This window comes from Manis pentadactyla, chromosome 16 (genome assembly GCF_030020395.1).
Source record: "Manis pentadactyla isolate mManPen7 chromosome 16, mManPen7.hap1, whole genome shotgun sequence".
NCBI classification, from domain to species: domain Eukaryota; kingdom Metazoa; phylum Chordata; class Mammalia; order Pholidota; family Manidae; genus Manis; species Manis pentadactyla.
In genome coordinates this window covers 30,755,336-30,775,255 of record NC_080034.1, presented here as the reverse complement: position 1 = coordinate 30,775,255, position 19,920 = coordinate 30,755,336, and the positions used below count along the sequence as shown (strand labels likewise).

At 40.5% G+C, this 19,920-nt stretch overlaps 1 long non-coding RNA gene across 2 annotated transcripts in view; it reads right to left on the bottom strand.

Moving 5' to 3' along the window:
- Nucleotides 1-16,151, bottom strand: part of LOC130681305 (uncharacterized) — a 39,154-nt gene extending 23,003 nt beyond the window's left edge. The window contains exons 1-2 of one of the 2 annotated variants that reach the window (XR_008994353.1): nt 15,607-16,151; nt 15,015-15,082 (exon numbers count right to left, since the gene is read on the bottom strand). This is a non-coding gene — a long non-coding RNA (uncharacterized LOC130681305). The remainder of the gene's footprint in view (nt 1-15,014; nt 15,083-15,606) is intronic. The other variant, XR_008994352.1, reaches the window with a different exon arrangement.
- Between the last annotated feature and the right edge of the window lie 3,769 nt (nt 16,152-19,920).

The window sequence follows — 19,920 nt, the reverse complement described above, 5'->3', positions numbered from 1 at the left end:
AAGAATCAGAGTGGGGAGGGAGTGGAAGCACAGGGCTGCTAAATAACCAGCCCTAGTAATCTGCACCGGGAGCACAGACACACATTGCATGGTGTATTGGATATTAAAGAAACAGAAAAGTAAAATCAGAGACTGAGACTGCGAGCAGGTCCCCACAGGCGGCTCCCCTGGGACAAAAGAAAAGCTGGCACTTTGAAAGTCTTAAAGGGACAAGGGCTTAACAGTTGGACAAAATCATCTTGGCACACTCAGCCCAGCAGGCTGGGAATTTTAAGGAACTTCAGGCGCCCTGACACTCCAGGTGGCAATGCAGCTCCAAAGCCCCTCACGGTGATAAGCAGCCTGACATTCATTCCTACCTGCCGGAACTGCAAGCAAAGCAGCTGACCCACCATTGCTGCGGACCAGCCAGGGAGCAGCCCTGCCCACAGCAACCACACAGAGTTTCCTCCCAGTGCACAACTAACTAGGCCAGACCCAGAGGCTGCTGCCTATGCACAGCTGCCCGGCACAAGCAGAAGAAGCCAGTGCAGGGTACAAAAGGTATGTCCCCTGTCACGGCAGCTCAGGGTATTGACCCAGAGACTGCTGCCTGTGTGCAGTTAAATGGCACAGGCAGTGGAGAAGGACAAGGTGAGCAGCAAGCAGGAAAGGACTTTGTTCTCCCAACTGACACATGCGCCACTTGCCAGCGATCACGTCCATCACCATAAAAAGACCGAAGAACCTAGTCCAGTCCAAAATCACTCAAACACCAGAGAGAGGGCCTGGTGAGACAGATATAACCAATCTTCCTGAAAAAGAATTCAAAATAAAAGTCATAACCATGCTGATGGAGCTGCAGAGAAATATACAAGAGTTAACAGATGAAGTCCAGAGGGAAATAATAACAGAAATGAAACAAGCAATGGAAGGACTAAAGAGTAGACTGGATGAGGTGCAAGAGACTGTTAATGCAATAGAAATCAGAGAATAGGAATACAGAGAAGCTGATGCAGAGAGAGATAAAATGATCTCTAGGAATGAAAGAATATTAAGAGAACTGTGTGACAATCCAAATGGAACAATATTTGCATTATAGGGGTTCCAGAAGAAGAAGAGAAAAAGGGATAGAATAGAAACTGTCTTTGAAGAAATAGTTGCTGAAAACTTCCTCAAGCTCAGGAAGGAAATAGTCTCTCATACTATAGAAGCCCACAGATCTCCCAACACAAGAGACCCAAGGAGGACAACACCAAGACATAATAATTACAATGGCAAAGATCAAAGACAAGGACAGGGTATTGAAGGCAGCCAGAGAGAGAAAAAAGGTCACCTACAAAGGAAAACCCATCAGGCTATCATCAGACTTCTCAACAGAAACCTTACAGGCCAGAAGAGAATGGCATGATATATTTAATGCAATGAAACAGAAGGGCCTTGAACCAAGACTACTGTATCCAGCAAGATTATCATTTAAATTTGAAGGAGGGATTAAACAATTTCCAGATAAGCAAAAGCTGAGGGAATTTACCTCCCACAAACACCTCTACAGGGTATTTTAAAGGAATGCTTTAGATGGCAGCACTCCTAAGGCTAAATAGATGTCAACAGAGAAAATCAAATCACAGCAAAGAAAGCAGACCAACCAAAAATTAACTAAAGGCAAAAAATAAAATCAACTATCCACAAAAGCAGTCAAATGAAACACAAAAGAGTACAGAATAAAACACCTAACATATAAAGAATGGAGGAGGAAGAATAAGAAGGGAGAGAAATAAAGAATCATCAGACTGTGTTTATAATAGCTTAAGAAGAGAGTTAAGTTAGACAGTTAGATAGTAAAGAAGCTACCCTTGAACCTTTGCTAACCACTAATTCAAAGCCTGCAATGGCAATAAGTACATACCTATTGATAATCACCCTAAATGTAAATGGAATAAATGCACCAATCAAAAGACACAGAGTAATAGAAACAGATAAAAAAGCAAGACCAATCTATAAGGTGCTTCCAAGAGACTCACCACAAATGCCAAGACATACAGACTAGAAGTGAAGGGATGGAAAAAGATATTTCATGCAAACAGAGAGAAAAATGCAGGTGTTGCAGTATTTGCATCAGACAAAATAGACTTCAAAACAAAGAAAGTAACAAGAGATAAAGAAGGACATTACATAATGATAAAGGGCTCAGTTCAACAAGAGGATATAACCATTATAAATATATATGCACCCAACACAGGAGCACCGACATATCTGGAACAAATACTAACAGAATTAAAGGAGGAAATAGAATGCAGTGCATTCATTATAGGAGACTTCAACACACCACTCACTCCAAAGGACAGATCAACCAGACAGAAAATAAGTAGGGAGACAGAGGCACTGAAAAACACACTAGAACAGATGGACTTAGCAGACATCTACAGAACTCTACACCCAAAAGCAGCAGGATACACATTCTTCTCAAGTGCACATGGAACATTGTCCAGAATAGACCACATATTAGGCCACAAAAAGAGCCTCAGTAAATTAAAAAAGACTGAAATCCTACCAACCAACTTCTCAGACCACAAAGGTATAAAACTAGAAATAAATTGTACAAAGAAAACAAAAAGGCTCACTAACAAATGGAGGCTTAACAACATGCTCCTAAATAATCAATGGATCAATGACCAAATTAAAACAGAGATCAAGCAATATATGGAGACAAATGACAACAACAGCACAATGCCCCAACTTCTGTGGGACACAGCGAAAGCAGTCCTAAAAGGAAAGTATATAACAATCCAGGCCTATTTAAAGAAGGAAGAAAAATCCCAAATGAATAGTCTAAATTCACAATTATTGAAACTGGAAAAAGAAGAACAAATGAGGTCCAAAGTCAGCAGAAGGAGGGACATAATAAAGATCAGAGAAGAAGTAAATAAAATTGAGAAGAATAAAACAATAGAAAAAAAATCAACGAAACAAAGAGCTAGGTCTTTGAGAAAATAAACAAAATAGATAAACCCCTAGCCAGACTTATTAGGAGAAAAAGAGAATATATACACATAAACAGAACCAGAAATGAGAAAGGAAAAATCATGAAGGACACCACAGAAATACAAAGAATTATTAGAGAATACGATGAAAATCTACATGCTAACAAACTGGATAACCTAGAAGAAATGGACAACGTGCTAGAAAAACGCAACCTTCCAAGAATGACCAAGGAAGAAACAGAAAATCTAAACAGACCAATTACCAGCAACAAAATTGAAGTGGTAATCAAAAAAATGTACTCAAGAACAAAATTCCTGGACCAGATGAATTCACTGCTGAATTTTATCAGACATTCAGAGAAGACATAATATGCATTCTCCTTAAAGTTCTCCAAAAAATAGAAGAGAAGGGAATATTTCCAAACTCATTCTATGAAGCCAGCATCACTCTAATACCAAAACCAGGCAAAGACAGCACAAAAAAAGAAAACTACAGACCAATATCCCTGATGAACACAGATGCAAAAATACTCAACAAAATACTAGCAAACTGAATTCAAGAATACATCAAGAGGATCCATACACCATGACCAAGTGGGATTCATCTCAGGGATGTAAGGATGGTACAACATTTGAAAATCCATCAACATCATCCACCACATCAACAAAAAGAAGGACAAAAATCACATCATGATCATCTCCATAGATGCTGAAAAAGCATTCGACAAAATTCAAAATCCAAAAGGATTCACGGGAGGGGCGGAAGATGGCGGCATGAGTAGAGCAGCGGAAATCTTCTCCCAAAACAACATATATCTATGAAAATATAACAAAGACAACCCTTCCTAGAATAAAGACCAGAGGACACAGGACAATATCCAGACCACATCCGCACCTGAGAGAACCCAGCGCCTCGCGAAGGGGGGTAAGATACAAGCCCCGGCCCGGCGGGAGCCGAGCGCCCCTCCCCCCAGCTCCCGGCGGGAGAACAATAGGCAGAGCGGGAGGGAGACGGAGCCCAGGACTGCCGAACACCCAGCCCCAGCCATCCGGGCCAGAGTGCAGACACAGTGCGTCCACGGGGGGCCCTGGATGCTAGGGAAACAGGGCAGCAAGAACAGTGAGCGGGCACTGGAGGCCGGGCGCCGGAGGACATAAGAAAAGCGCGCGACCATTTTTTTTTTTTTTGCTTTTTTGCTGTTTTGTTTTGGCAAGCGCTTTTTGGAAGTCTTAAAGGGATAGAGACCCCAATACTAGGGAAACAGGGCAGAAAGACCGGTGAGCAGAGGCCTGAGGCTGGCACTGGAGAATAAAGAAAAACGAGCGACCACTTTTTTTTTTTTTTTTAATTTAAAAATTTTTTTTTTTTTTTTTTTTGGTGGTCGTTGTTTTGTTTTGGCGGGTGCTTTTTGGAAGTCTTAAAGGGACAGGGCAGGTCACTTAATCCAGAGGTAGGGAATCTGGGGATCTCTGGGCACCCTAACCCCTGGGCTGCAGGGAGCAGGGAGGCCCCTTACGGAGATAAATAGCCTCCCAGCAGCTCCTGCTCCAACGCGACTCCACCATCTTGGAGTAGCTGCCCGCGCCAGGCCACGCCCACAGCAACAGCGGAGATTAACTCCATAGCAGCCGGGCAGGAAGCAGAAACCCTGTCTGCGCGCAGCTGCGCAGCACAAGCCACTAGAGGCCGCTGTTCTCCCAGGAGAGGAGGGCCACAAACCAACAAGAAAGGAAGTCCTTCCACCTGTCACTCATCCCAGCTCTGCAGACTATTCCTATCACCATGAAAAGGCAAAGCTACAGGCCGACAAAGATCACAGAGACAACACCAGAGAAGGAGACAGACCTAACCAGTCTTCCTGAAAAAGAATTCAAAATAAGAATCATAAACATGCTGACAGAGATGCGGAGAAATACACAAGAGAAATGGGATGAAGTCCGGAAGGAGATCACAGATGCCAGAAAGGAGATCGCAGAAATGAAACAGACTCTGGAAGGGTTTATAAGCAGAATGGATAGAATGCAAGAGGCCATTGATGGAATTGAAATCAGAGAACAGGAACGCATAGAAGCTGACATAGAGAGAGACAAAAGGATCTCCAGGAATGAAACAATATTAAGAGAGCTGTGTGACCAATCCAAAAGGAACAATATCCGTATTATAGGGGTCCCAGAAGAAGAAGAGAGAGGAAAAGACATGGAAAGTATCTTAGAAGAAATAATTGCTGAAAACTTCCCCACACTGGGGGAGGAAATAATAGAACAAACCACGGAAATACACAGAACCCCCAACAGAAAGGATCCAAGAAGGACAACACCAAGACACATAATAATTAAAATGGCAAAGATCAAGGACAAGGAAAGAGTGTTAAAGGCAGCTAGAGAGAAAAAGGTCACCTATAAAGGGAAACCCATCAGGCTAACATCAGACTTCTCAACAGAAACCCTACAGGCCAGAAGAGAATGGCATGATATATTTAATACAATGAAACAGAAGGGCCTTGAACCAAGGATACTGTATCCAGCACGACTATCATTCAAATATGACAGTGGGATTAAACAATTACCAGACAAACAAAAGCTGAGGAATTTGCTTTCCACAAACCACCTCTACAGAACATCTTACAGGGACTGCTCTAGATGGGAGCACTCCTAGAAAGAGCACAGCACAAAACACCCAACATATGAAGAATCGAGGAGGAGGAACAAGAAGGGAGAGAAGAAAAGAATCTCCAGACAGTGTATATAACAGCTCAATAAGCGAGCTAAGTTAGGCAGTAAGGTACTAAAGAGGCTAACCTTGAACCTTTGGTAACCAGGAATTTAAAGCCTGCAATGGCAATAAGTACATATCTTTCAATAGTCACCCTAAATGTTAATGGGTTGAATGCACCAATCAAAAGACACAGAGTAACAGAATGGATAAAAAAGCAAGACCCATCTATATGCTGCTTACAAGAAACTCACCTCAAACCCAAAGACATGTACAGACTAAAAGTCAAGGGATGGAAAAACATATTTCAAGCAAACAACAGTGAGAAGAAAGCAGGGGTTGCAGTACTAATATCAGACAAAATAGACTTCAAAACAAAGAAAGTAACAAGAGATAAAGAAGGACACTACATAATGATAAAGGGCTCAGTCAAACAAGAGGATATAACCATTCTAAATATATATGCACCCAACACAGGAGCACCAGCATATGTGAAACAAATACTAACAGAACTAAAGGGGGATATAGACTGCAATGCATTCATTCTAGGAGACTTCAACACACCACTCACCCCAAAGGATAGATCCACTGGGCAGAAAATAAGTAAGGACACGGAAGCACTGAACAACACAGTAGAGCAGATGGACCTAATAGACATCTATAGAACTCTACATCCAAAAGCAGCGGGATATACATTCTTCTCAAGTGCACATGGAACATTCTCCAGAATAGACCACATACTAGGCCACAAAAAGAGCCTCAGAAAATTCCAAAAGACTGAAATCCTACCAACCAACTTTTCAGACCACAAAGGCATAAAACTAGAAATAAACTGTACAAAGAAAGCAAAGAGGCTCACAAACACATGGTGGCTTAACAACACGCTCCTAAATAATCAATGGATCAATGACCAAATCAAAATGGAGATCCAGCAATATATGGAAACAAATGACAACAACAACACTAAGCCCCAACTTCTGTGGGACACAGCAAAAGCAGTCTTAAGAGGAAAGTATATAGCAATCCAAGCATATTTAAAAAAGGAAGAGCAATCCCAAATGAATGGTCTAATGTCACAATTATCGAAATTGGAAAAAGAAGAACAGATGAGGCCTAAGGTCAGCAGAAGGAGGGACATAATAAAGATCAGAGAAGAAATAAATAAAATTGAGAAGAATAAAACAATAGCAAAGATCAATGAAACCAAGAGCTGGTTCTTCGAGAAAATAAACAAAATAGATAAGCCTCTAGCCAGACTTATTAAGAAGAAAAGAGAGTCAACACAAATCAACAGTATCAGAAATGAGAAAGGAAAAATCACGACGGACCCCACGGAAATGCAAAGAATTATTGGAGAATACTATGAAAACCTATATGCTAACAAGCTGGGAAACCTAGGAGAAATGGACAACTTCCTAGAAAAATACAACCTTCCAAGATTGACCCACGAAGAAACAGAAAATCTAAACAGACCAATTACCAGCAATGAAATTGAAGCGGTAATCAAAAAACTACCAAAGAACAAAACCCCCGGGCCAGATGGATTTACCTCGGAATTTTATCAGACATACAGGGAAGAAATAATACCCATTCTCCTTAAAGTTTTCCAAAAAATAGAGGAGGAGGGGATACTCCCAAACTCATTCTATGAAGCTAACATCACCCTAATACCAAAACCAGGCAAAGACCCCACCAAAAAAGAAAACTACAGACCAATATCCCTGATGAACGTAGATGCAAAAATACTCAATAAAATATTAGCAAACCGAATTCAAAAATACATCAAAAGGATCGTACACCATGACCAAGTGGGATTCATCCCAGGGATGCAAGAATGGTACAACATTCGAAAGTCCATCAACATCATCCACCACATCAACAAAAAGAAAGACAAAAACCACATGATCATCTCCATAGATGCTGAAAAAGCATTTGACAAAGTTCAACATCCATTCATGTTAAAAACTCTCAGCAAAATGGGAATAGAGGGCAAGTACCTCAACATAATAAAGGCCATCTATGATAAACCCACAGCCAACATTATATTGAACAGCGAGAAGCTGAAAGCATTTCCTCTGAGATCGGGAACTAGACAGGGATGCCCACTCTCCCCACTGTTATTTAACATAGTACTGGAGGTCCTAGCCACAGCAATCAGACAAAACAAAGAAATACAAGGAATCCAGATTGGTAAAGAAGAAGTTAAACTGTCACTATTTGCAGATGACATGATACTGTACATAAAAAACCCTAAAGACTCCACCCCAAAACTACTAGAACTGATATCGGAATACAGCAAAGTTGCAGGATACAAAATCAACACACAGAAATCTGTGGCTTTCCTATATACTAACAATGAACCAACAGAAAGAGAAATCAGGAAAACAACTCCATTCACAATTGCATCCAAAAAAATAAAATACCTAGGAATAAACCTAACCAAAGAAGTGAAAGACTTATACTCTGAAAACTACAAGTCACTCTTAAGAGAAATTAAAGGGGACACTAACAGATGGAAACTCATCCCATGCTCGTGGTTAGGAAGAATTAATATCGTCAAAATGGCCATCCTGCCCAAAGCAATATACAGATTTGATGCAATCCCTATGAAACTACCAGCAACATTCTTCAATGAACTGGAACAAATAATTCAAAAATTCATATGGAAACACCAAAGACCCCGAATAGCCAAAGCAATCCTGAGAAAGAAGAATAAAGTAGGGGGGATCTCACTCCCCAACTTCAAGCTCTACTATAAAGCCATAGTAATCAAGACAATTTGGTACTGGCACAAGAGCAGAGCCACAGACCAATGGAACAGACTAGAGAATCCAGACATTAACCCAGACATATATGGTCAATTAATATTTGATAAAGGAGCCATGGACATACAATGGCGAAATGACAGTCTCTTCAACAGGTGGTGCTGGCAAAACTGGACAGCTACATGTAGGAGAATGAAACTGGACCATTGTCTAACCCCATATACAAAAGTAAACTCAAAATGGATCAAAGACCTGAATGTAAGCCATGAAACCATTAAACTCTTGGAAGAAAACATAGGCAAAAACCTCTTAGACATAAACATGAGTGACCTCTTCTTGCACATATCTCCCTGGGCAAGGAAAACAACAGCAAAAATGAGTAAGTGGGACTATATTAAGCTGAAAAGCTTCTGTACAGCAAAAGACACCATCAATAGAACAAAAAGGATCCCTACAGTATGGGAGAATATATTTGAAAATGACACATCCGATAAAGGCTTGACGTCCAGAATATATAAAGAGCTCACACGCCTCAACAAACAAAAAACAAATAACCCAATTAAAAAATGGGCAGAGGAACTGAACAGACAGTTCTCCAAAAAAGAAATACAGATGGCCAACAGACACATGAAAAGATGCTCCACATCGCTAATTATCAGAGAAATGCAAATTAAAACTACAATGAGGTATCACCTCACACCAGTAAGGATGGCTGCCATCCAAAAGACAAACAACAACAAATGTTGGCGAGGCTGTGGAGAAAGGGGAACCCTCCTACACTGCTGGTGGGAATGTAAGTAAGTTCAACCATTGTGGAAAGCAGTATGGAGGTACATCAAAATGCTCAAAACAGACTTACCATTTGACCCAGGAATTCCACTCCTAGGAATTTACCCTATGAACGCAGCAATCAAGTTTGAGAAAGACAGATGCACCCCTATGTTTATCGCAGCACTATTTACAATAGCCAAGAATTGGAAGCAACCTAAATGTCCATCGATAGATGAATGGATAAAGAAGATGTGGTACATATACACAATGGAATACTACTCAGCCATAAGAAAAGGGCAAATCCAATCATTTGCAGCAACATGGATGGAGCTGGAGGGTATTATGCTCAGTGAAACAAGCCAAGTGGAGAAAGAGAAATACCAAATGATTTCACTTATCTGTGGAATATAAGAACAAAGGAAAAGCTGAAGGAACAAAACAGCACCAGAATCACAGAACTCAAGAATGGACTAACAGGTACCAAAGGGAAAGGGAATGGGGAGGATGGGTGGGTAGGGAGGGATAAGGCGGGGGGAGAAGTAGGGGGGTATTAAGATTAAAATGCATGGGGGGGTAGGAGAAAAGGGAGGGCTGTACAACACAGAGAAGGCAAGTAGTGATTCTACAACATTTTGCTATGCTGATGGACAGTGACTGTAAAGAGGTTTATAGGGGAGACATGGTATAGGGGAGAGCCTAGTAAACATAATATTCGTCATGTAAGTGTAGATTAGTGATACCAAAAACAAAGCAAAACAAAACCAAACAAAAAAAAAAGGGCAGTTCCTGTGTGGTAACCTCCAATGAGGTCTACACAAGGGTATAAAGGGCATATAAAAGTGTAGGCAAAGGGTCTGTTTGTGTTTATACAGAGGATCAAAGCCTAATTGGGCTACCCTGAAAATGAACTAAGATACGATATGAAAGAGAACTTCCAACATCAGCATTCTCTGGAAGACTCATGCCAGAAGATGATCATCAAAAAACCCCAACAAAGATCCACGCACTGCTACAGCTGTAGATGCACTCATCCCACCAGTTCCTGGACTTGCCATGGGAATGAGGAAGGAGATATCTAAGCTGGCCTGTGCATACAGTAAAACAACAAATTTGACTGGATCTATACTGTTGGAACTCAACCAAGAATTTGGAGAAGTGCAAATTGTAGCGCTCCAAACTCTTACAACTACAGACTATTTACTGTTAAAAGAACATATGGCATGTGAACAGTCCCCAGGAATGGGCTGTTTTAATTTGTCTCATTTCTCTCAGACTGTTCAAGTTCAGTTGGACAATATCCACCATATCATAGATAAGTTTTCACAAATGCCTAAGGTGCCTAACTGGTTTTCTTGGTTTCACTGGAGATGGCTGGTAATTACAGATATGCTTTGGTTATGTAACTATATTCCTATTATGTTAATGTGTGTGCGCAATTTAAGTAGTAGCTTAAAACCTATCCATGCTGAAGTTACTCTACAAGAAGATATGTCAAAGAAATAATCAATCTTCCCATGTTTTCTTCCGCCTGCTACTTCTATAGCTTTTCTTCTTCCTTCCTAATTACAACCCTTAAATAGAATTCGTGCCTCATATCAAATTTACCGAGTATCATAATTCTTCCAAGCGGTAAAGATACCTCAAGACAAATGCTGGGCATAGAAGCTACAGGGCATAAATATGCAAAGAAGTAAAAAGCTAACCTTTTCAAACAATAAGGCTTCCCTCTCACTTACCAACTTTACATTTCCCTGTATGGCCCCGGAAGATGACTGGTTAGCCAGAGACGGGTAAGATTCCTCAAGGGAGGAACAACCTAAGACAGGCACAGTCGCAGGGGGGCCATCAGGTGAGAAATTGGGGATCAACAGAGGTGAGGCTTAGAACCTCACCCCCCCTGTTCTGAGAGAAATCTTCTGCATACGTGGATGTTTTATTGCCCTGGTCTAGCTTGGATTAACACATAGTCTATAGGCACACACCTGATCATCTACATTTGCTCTCTTACAACACTAAACTATGTTTTCTACCTTTATCTTGTATCTACCTACCACTTCAACTTCAGCATTTTATTAAAAGTAATAATAATAAAGAGAGGAATGTGGTATCCACATATAAATCAAGTATAAAAACCAAATGAGTATTCATATTTGAACTGACTGTTTATAGTTAATAATGCATGAGCAAAACCGAAAGTTTCTGTGATGACTGCCCTTGTACTGTTCACTATGTAACTTATTCATTATGTAAGAATTTGTTCTCCATGTAAGAACTTGTTTGTTATGCCTCAGAAGATTGGAGACTGACGAAAATTAGGCTTGGGGTGGATTAATGATTGTGCATTGAGCATTGACTCCCCTATACAGAATTTTATTGTCGTTAACAACCATTTGATCAATAAATATGAGAGATGCCCTCAAAAAAAGAAAAAAAAAAAAAGGACAGACTTCCAATGGTAAAATAAATAAGTAACTGGGATGTAATGTATAGCATAAGGAATATAGTCAAGATATTGTAACAGCTTGGTAGGGTGATAGCTGGAACCTAGAATTATGTATATAAATGTTTTATCACTGTGTTGTACACTTGAAACTAATGTAATGTAATACGGTGCATCAACTACCCTTCAATAAAAATAATTATTAAAAAAAAAAATTCAAAATCCATTCATGATAAAAACTCTCATAAAATGGGTACAGAAAACAAGTACCTCAACATAATAAAGGTTATATATGACAAACCCACACACAACATCATACTTAACAGTGAGAAGCTAAAAGGTTTTTCACCTAAGATCGGGAACAAGGCAGGAATGCCCACTCTCTCCACTTTTATACAACATAGGACTGGAGGTCCTAGCCATGGCAATCAGACAATACAAAGAAATAAAAGGCATCCAGATTGGTAAGGAAGAAGTCAAACTGTCACTCTTTGCAGATGACATGATATTGTACATAAATTACTCTAAAGAATCCACTCCAAAACTACTAGAACTAATATCTGAATTCAGCAAAGTTGCAGGATACAAAACTAATACACAGAAATCTGTTGCATTCCTACATACTAACGATGAACTAGCAGAAAGAGCAATCAGGAAAACAATTCCATTCACAATTGCATCAAGAAGAATAAAATACCTAGGAATAAACCTAACCAAGGAAGTGAAAGACCTATACACTGAAAACTACAAGACAATCATGAGACAAATTAAAGAAGATACCAATAAATGGAAATGCATCCCATGCTCATGGATAGGAAGAATTAATATTGTCAAAATGGCCATCCTGCCTAAAGCAATCCACAGATTCAATGCAATCCCTATCAAAATACCAACAGCATCCTTCAATGAACTACAGCAAATAGTTCTAAAATTCATATGGAAGTACAAAAGACCCCGAATAGCCAAAGCAATCCTGGGAAGAATAAAGCAGGGGGGATCTTGCTTCCCAACTTCAAGCTCTACTACAAAGCCACAGTAATCAAGACAATTTGGTACTGGCACTAGAACAGACACACAGACCAGTGGAACAGAAGACAGAGTCCAGATATTAACCCAAGCATATACAGTCAATTAATAAATGATAAAGGAGCCATGCATATACAATGGAAAATGACATCCTCTTCAACAGCTGGTGGTGGCAAAACTGGAGAGCTACATGTAAGAGAATGAAACTGGATCATTGTCTAACCCCATACACTAAAGTAAACTTGAAATGGATCAAAGACCTGAATGTAAGTAAAGAAACCATAAAATTCTTAGAAAAAAAACATAGGCAAAAATCTCTTGGACATAAACATGAGCAACTTCTTCATGAACATATCTCCCTGGGAAAGGGGAAAAAAAAGCAAAAATGAACAAGTGGGCCTATATCAAGCTGAAAAGCTTCTGTACAGCAAAGGATACCATCAACAAACAAAAAGGTATCCTATAGTATGGGAGAATATATTCATAAATGACAGATCTGATAAAGGGTTGACATCCAAAATATATAAAGAGCTCACACACCTCAACAAACAAAAAGCAAATAATCCAATTAAAAAATGGGCAGAGGAGCTGAACAGTTCTCCAAAGAAGAAATTCAGATGGCCAACAGACACATGAAAAGATGCTCCACATCGCTAGTCATCAGATAAATGCAAATTAAAACCACAATGAGATATCACCTCACACCAGTAAGGATCATCACCATCCAAAAGACAAACAACAACAAATGTTGGCGAGGTTGTGGAGAAAGGGGGAACCCTCCTACAGTGCTGGTGGGAATGTAAATTAGTTCAACCATTGTAAAAAGCAGTATGGAGGTTCCTCAAAAAGCTCAAAATAGAAATACCATTTGACCCAGGAATCCCACTTCCAGGAATTTACCCTAAGAATGCAACAGCCCAGTTTAACAAAGACAGATGCACCCCTAGTTTATCGCAGCACTATTTACAATAGCCAAGAAATGGAAGCAACCTAAGTGTCCATCAGTAGATGAATGGATAAAGAAGATGTGGTACATATACACAATGGAATATTATTCAGCCATAAGAAAAAAACAAATCCTACCATTTACAACAACATGGATGGAGCTAGAGGGTATTTATGCTCAGTGAAATAAGCCAGGCGGAGAAAGACAAGTACCAAATGATTTCACTCATATGTGGAGTATAAGAACAAAGAAAAAACTGAAGGAACAAAACAACAGCAGAATCACAGAACCCAAGTATTGACTAACAGTTACCAAAGGGAAAGGGACTGGAGAGGAGAGGTGGGAAGGGAGGGATAAGGGGAGGGGGAAGAAAGGGGGCATTATGATTAGCATGTATAATGGTTGGGGGGGAGACACGGGGAGGGCTGTGCAACACAGAGAAGGAGTGACTCTAAAGCATCTTACTACACTGATGGACAGTGACTGTAATGGGGGTTTGTGGGGGGGACTTGGTGAAGGGGGGAGCCTGGTAAACATAATGTTCCTCATGTAATTGCAGATTAATGATACCAAAAAAACAAACAAACCAGAAGGAACAAAACAGCAGCAGACTCACACGACCCAAGAATGGACTAACAGCTACCAATGGAAAGGGACTGGGGAGGATGGGTGGGAGGGGAGGGAGAAGGGGGTAAAGGGGGCATTACGATTAGCACACATAATGTAGCAGGTGGGAGGTGGAGGGGGTCACAGGAAAGACAGTATATACAGAGAAGAGAAGTAATAATTCTATAGCATCTTTCTACACTGATGGACAGTGACTGTAATGGGGTATGTAGGGGGGACTTGGTAATTGGGGGAGTCTCGTAACCACAATGTTGTTTAAGTAATTTTACATTAACGATACCAAAATAAAAAAATTAAAAAGGAAAAAGACCTACAAACCCAACTACCCCAACATAATACACTTTCAATCAGCAAAATAAAAACAAATAAGCAAAGCATCTGTCATAGATAGAGCTCCAAGAATTTTCTAACAAATTTAGTTTCACTTTATGGTATCAAGACTGAATGTGTTTGGTGGTAGATCTGGATTTATATTCTACACATTTATTTAGTTTAGGAGAGAAAAACCTCAGAAAATAAACAACAGGCGATCGACCACACCATTCTATTTTAAGTGAAGCCAAAGTCCAAGAACTTTTGGGGGAGAGAGAATATTTAAGACTTTTCCCCTTTTTCTTAAGTATACTTAAGTAGTTAAGAATAATTTGTGTTCTATATTGCCATAGCCCTAACAACCTCTAGAATACATTACAGTGGGGCGGAATTGAAAATGATCAGAGGGAAAATCCCGACTTGAAAACGGACAGGCAGGACAATTACAAACCTAAAAGAATTTTGCGATTAACTTCATGTCTTCCCTCCCTCACTCCCCACGCGCTTCCTCCTCTCCGTCTGTGTAATGAGACTCACGACAAAATCTTTTTTAATATAGACACACCCTCTGGGTTGAACTGACATAATCGCCCCACCCCACCCTCCCCCGACACGCGCCCCGCTTCTCCCATGGGCCGCTCCTCCCTGCGCGCCCCGTCCTCTCCCCTCTCCCGCTCCTAGACCCTCTCGGGGTGGAGATGCAGCAGGGCGGCAGCTGGCTCTCCGGACGGGAGCCCGGAGAAGGGAAGGCTGCCTGAGGGCCGTGCGACTCCGGGGGCCCAAGCCGCAGGGGACAGACCGCGGGGGGCGCGGCGCGGCGGCGGCCGCGGGCTCCCCTCGCCCGTTTTCTCTTTCCCCTTCTCTGGGTTTCTGCCACCACAGCCACTTCCTGTTTCGCAGCCCGACCCCCACAGCCCGACCATTAGCTCTGCCCGCGGCTGGGGGCTGGAGGCCGGGGCAACCCTGAGGTTAGGGCAATCCCCACCACGCCCCGTGCGCTGGTCACCTGGGCGCCGGCGCCGCCCGCACGCCGCGATCCTCACCTGTGTGCAGTTGATTTCACAGCAGTCCGCCACCCGGGTCTGGTTCTGGTAACTCTCTATCAGCGATCTCTTGCCAGATGGGATCTCCTCCTCTAGTAACATCTGCAACTCTGCCATTTCCCACCCTCTGCATCGCTGCCTCTCGCGTTCAAGACACAGAGGCAGCAAGGTCCGCCGAGGCGCCCAGTACCTCACAGCCCCGATTCGAAGCGCCCACCGCCCCACTCCTACTATTGCGGGCAGGCACCTCCTTCCCTTCCTCCGCACTCTCTCCGCCCACTCCCTCCGCGCAGCCTCCTCAACCCCGTTCTCTCGCGAGTCTTCATGCCTCTCCCTCCTCACGCAACCACGGAATTTTTCTCTTTGACGTCATCTTCCGGGAGTTGTAGTCTCTTACTGACCCGGCTTCCGGTCAGGAGAGCAGGTGTCCAGGGAGCTCCGAAAAAGAACCCGGACTAGTGTACTTAAAGAACAGGGACAACGGAGAGTATAAATTTAAGCCTGGAGTTTCCCGACTGCTCCGGGAGACTGCGCCACCGAGAACGCCGTGAGAGTTGACCGAACTTGATTTTAGGAAAAGGTCAGTGAATAAGAAATGCAAATTCTGATAAAGAGGCTAGAATATGGAAAACAACGAATCTTTACTTCTTCTCTGTTCTCAAATAGAAAGAGGCTCAGGCTTTACTTTCTAAACTTCCACCGGCCTCCATTCGTTCAACGTTTAACAGACATTACCAGCTCTGTGCCAAGCAATGTACTAAACATTGAGGGTCAAGCTCAGTGAAGGTACTGTTGTGTACCATTAAAGATTTACAATTTAAAAATAAACATACATCACTTCTAGTGCTATCCCACCCTCCTTTTTCTTTGACTCTTTGCATGCATTTCCCTACACTTCTGAAGTTATGTACACATTGTTTCTCTACGTTGTGTAAGTCGTCTTTTTTTTACATCAACTAAACTGCTTTGGAATAGTCTAAAACGCCCTATATTTCAAGTTTTTAGTTTCAACAAAAGTATTAAGTGTTTTTGATATGAAGGGCTATGAAAAGTCCAAAGGCCAAAAAGTAAACTAAAGATCATTTAAAAATCTGTATTTTCATCTTTCCATATAGACATTTAGAATCACAGTAACTATAGGAATAGCAACATGACTTGGCTAAAGTTTTAAAAATTAACCCTTCAATAGGTATATAGATACTGCAAATTGCCTTTATTAGGGGCCATAAAATGTTCTTCCTCTACAAGGAAAAATTTATGTTTCCTACCTGTAAGGGTAACTATGCACAGCCACCAGATTCCCAATCAATGATTCCAAGGTCTATAAATAAATTATTTACTCTCCATAATCTGCAATAGACCTGATAGTCTTTAATACTTACAATTATTACAAACATTATTTCTTATTGAAAGGTGAAATATTTTTGAACTTGGTCTTCACAAGAGCCAGATATTACCGTGAAAAGCACTAAGCTTGCTTATACCTAAGTATTGCTACCTTTCAACATTTCCAAAGTGGTTAGAAAGGTTAGAAAGTGGTTAGAAAAGCTGCTTTACTATTTCAAAGTACTACCAGATTTCTTTCATGCTCACAACTCAGAGATACATGACCATGATCCTTTCTTATCTTTACCAAATAAGGCAATTTAAGCTTAGATTAAACAATTTAGCTAAAGGCACTGAAAATAGTAATCAAGTGCTTTCACTTCTAGATCACTGGTCTTTCCACTATTCACTTAAAACTGTTAAAATACTTGTGATTCATCTAAAATCCATCCAAGAAGTTATCCCTCATACCCTTAATGTGATAGAGTTGAATATGCTACCTTTGTATTTTTGTTTTTAAAAAAGGTAGTTTCCCTGATAATTATAGTCTGTAATCAAACAATATTTCTTCATTAAAACCAAATGGTTTTAACAGGTGCAGGAGATAAAGAGTTGCAAACTTCCAATGATACAATAAATTAGTCACAGGGATTAGAGTACAGCATAGAGAATATAGTCAGTAACACTGAAATATCTTTGTAGGTTGACAGCTGGTAACTACTTTTATAACAGTGAACATTTAGTAATATGTGCAACTGTAAAATCACTACGTTATACAATTTTATGTTAATTTTTGTTGTATGGCTATAAAAAAAACTTTAAAAATGGGATTTGTGAGGACAAACCATAAAACACAGTATCATGCTATAGTTATGGGCTGTCAACATTTTTTTGACACAGTTCAAAATAAGAAATAACATTATACAAAATGACCTAGGACATAGATATCTGTGCTGGTATAAAAGTTTCATAAAACTCAATATGATACATCGATTCATGATAAAAACTCTCAACAAAATGGGTATTAAGGGCAAGTACCTCAACATAATAAAGGCTATATATGACAAACCCACAGCCAACATTATACTTCACAGCGAGAAGCTGAAAGCTTTTTCTTTAAGATCAGGAACAAGACAAGGATGCCCACTCTCCCCACTTTTATTCAACATAGTACCGGAGGTCCTAGCCATGGCAGTCAGACAATACAAAGAAATAAAAGGCATCTAGATTGGCAAGGAAGAAGTCAAACAGTCACTCTTTGCAGATGACATCAAATTGCACATAAATTACCCTAAAGAATCCACTCCAAAACTAGTAGATCTAATATCTGAATTCAACAAAGCGTGGGATTCAAAATTAATACACAGAAATCTGTTGCATTCTGATACACTAACGATGAACTAGCAGAAAGAGCAATCAGGAAAACAATTCCATTCACAATTGCATCAAGAAGAATAAAATACCTAGGAATAAACCTAACCAAGGAAGTGAAAGACCTATACACTGAAAACTACAAGACAATCATGAGACAAATTAAAGAAGATACCAATAAATGGAAACGCATCCCATGCTCATGGATAGGAAGAATTAATATTGTCAAAATGGCCATCTTGCCTAAAGCAATCCACAGATTCAATGCAATCCCTATCAAAATACCAACAGCATCCTTCAATGAACTACAGCAAATAGTTCTAAAATTCATATGGAAGCACAAAAGACCCCGAATAGCCAAAGCAATCCTGAGAAGGAAGAATAAAGCAGGGGGAATTACACTCCCTGAATTCAAGCTCTACTACAAAGCCACAGTAATCAAGACGATTTGGTACTGGCACAAGAACAGACCCATAGACCAATGGAACAGACTAGAGAGCCTAAATATAAACCCAAGCATATGTGGTCAATTAATATACAATAGGGGAGCCATGGATATACAATGGGGAAATGACAGCCTCTTCAACAGCTGGTGTTGACAAAGCTGGACTGCTACATGTAAGAGAATGAAACTGGATCATTGTCTAACCCCACACACAAAAGTAAACTCAAAATGGATCAAAGACCTGAATGTAAGTCATGAAACCATAAAACTCTTAGAAAAAAACATAGGCAAAAATCTCTTGGACATAAATATGAGTAACTTCTTCATGAACATATCGCCCTGTGCAAGGGAAAAAAAAGTAAAAATGAACAAGTGGGACTATATCACAGTAAAAAGCTTCTGTACAGCAAAGGACACCATCAATAGAACAAAAGACATCCTACAGTATGGGAGAATATATTCATAAATGACATATCCGATAAGGGGTTGACATCTAAATTATATAAAGAGCTCACACGCACCTCAACAAACAAAAAGCAAATAACCCAACTAAAAAATGGGCAGAGGAGCTGAACAGACAGTTCTCCAAAGAAGAAATTCAGATGGCCAACAGGTACATGAAAAGATACTCCACATTGCTAATCATCAGAGAAATGCAAATTTAAAACCACAGTGAGATATTACCTCATGCCAGTTAGGCTGGCCAACATCCAAAAGACAAACAACAAATGTTGACAAGGATGTGGAGAAAGGGGAACCCTCTTACACTGCTGGTGGGAATGTAAATTAGTTCAACCATTGTGGAAAGCAGTATGGAGGTCCTCAAAAAACAAAAAACAGAAATACCATTTGACCCAGGAATTCCACTCCTAGGGATTTACCATAAGAATGCAGCAGCCCGGTTTCAAAAAGGCATATGAACCCCTATGTTTATCACAGCACTATTCACAATAGCCAAGAAATGGAAGCAACCTAAGTGTCCATCAGTAGATGAGTGGATAAAGAAGATGTAGTACATATACACAATGGAATATTATTCAGCCATAAGAAGAAAACAAATCCTACCATTTGCAACAACATGGATGGAGCTAGAGGGTATTATGCTCAGTGAAATAAGCCAGGTGGAAAAAGACAAGTATCAAATGATTTCACTCATCTGTGGAGTATAAGAA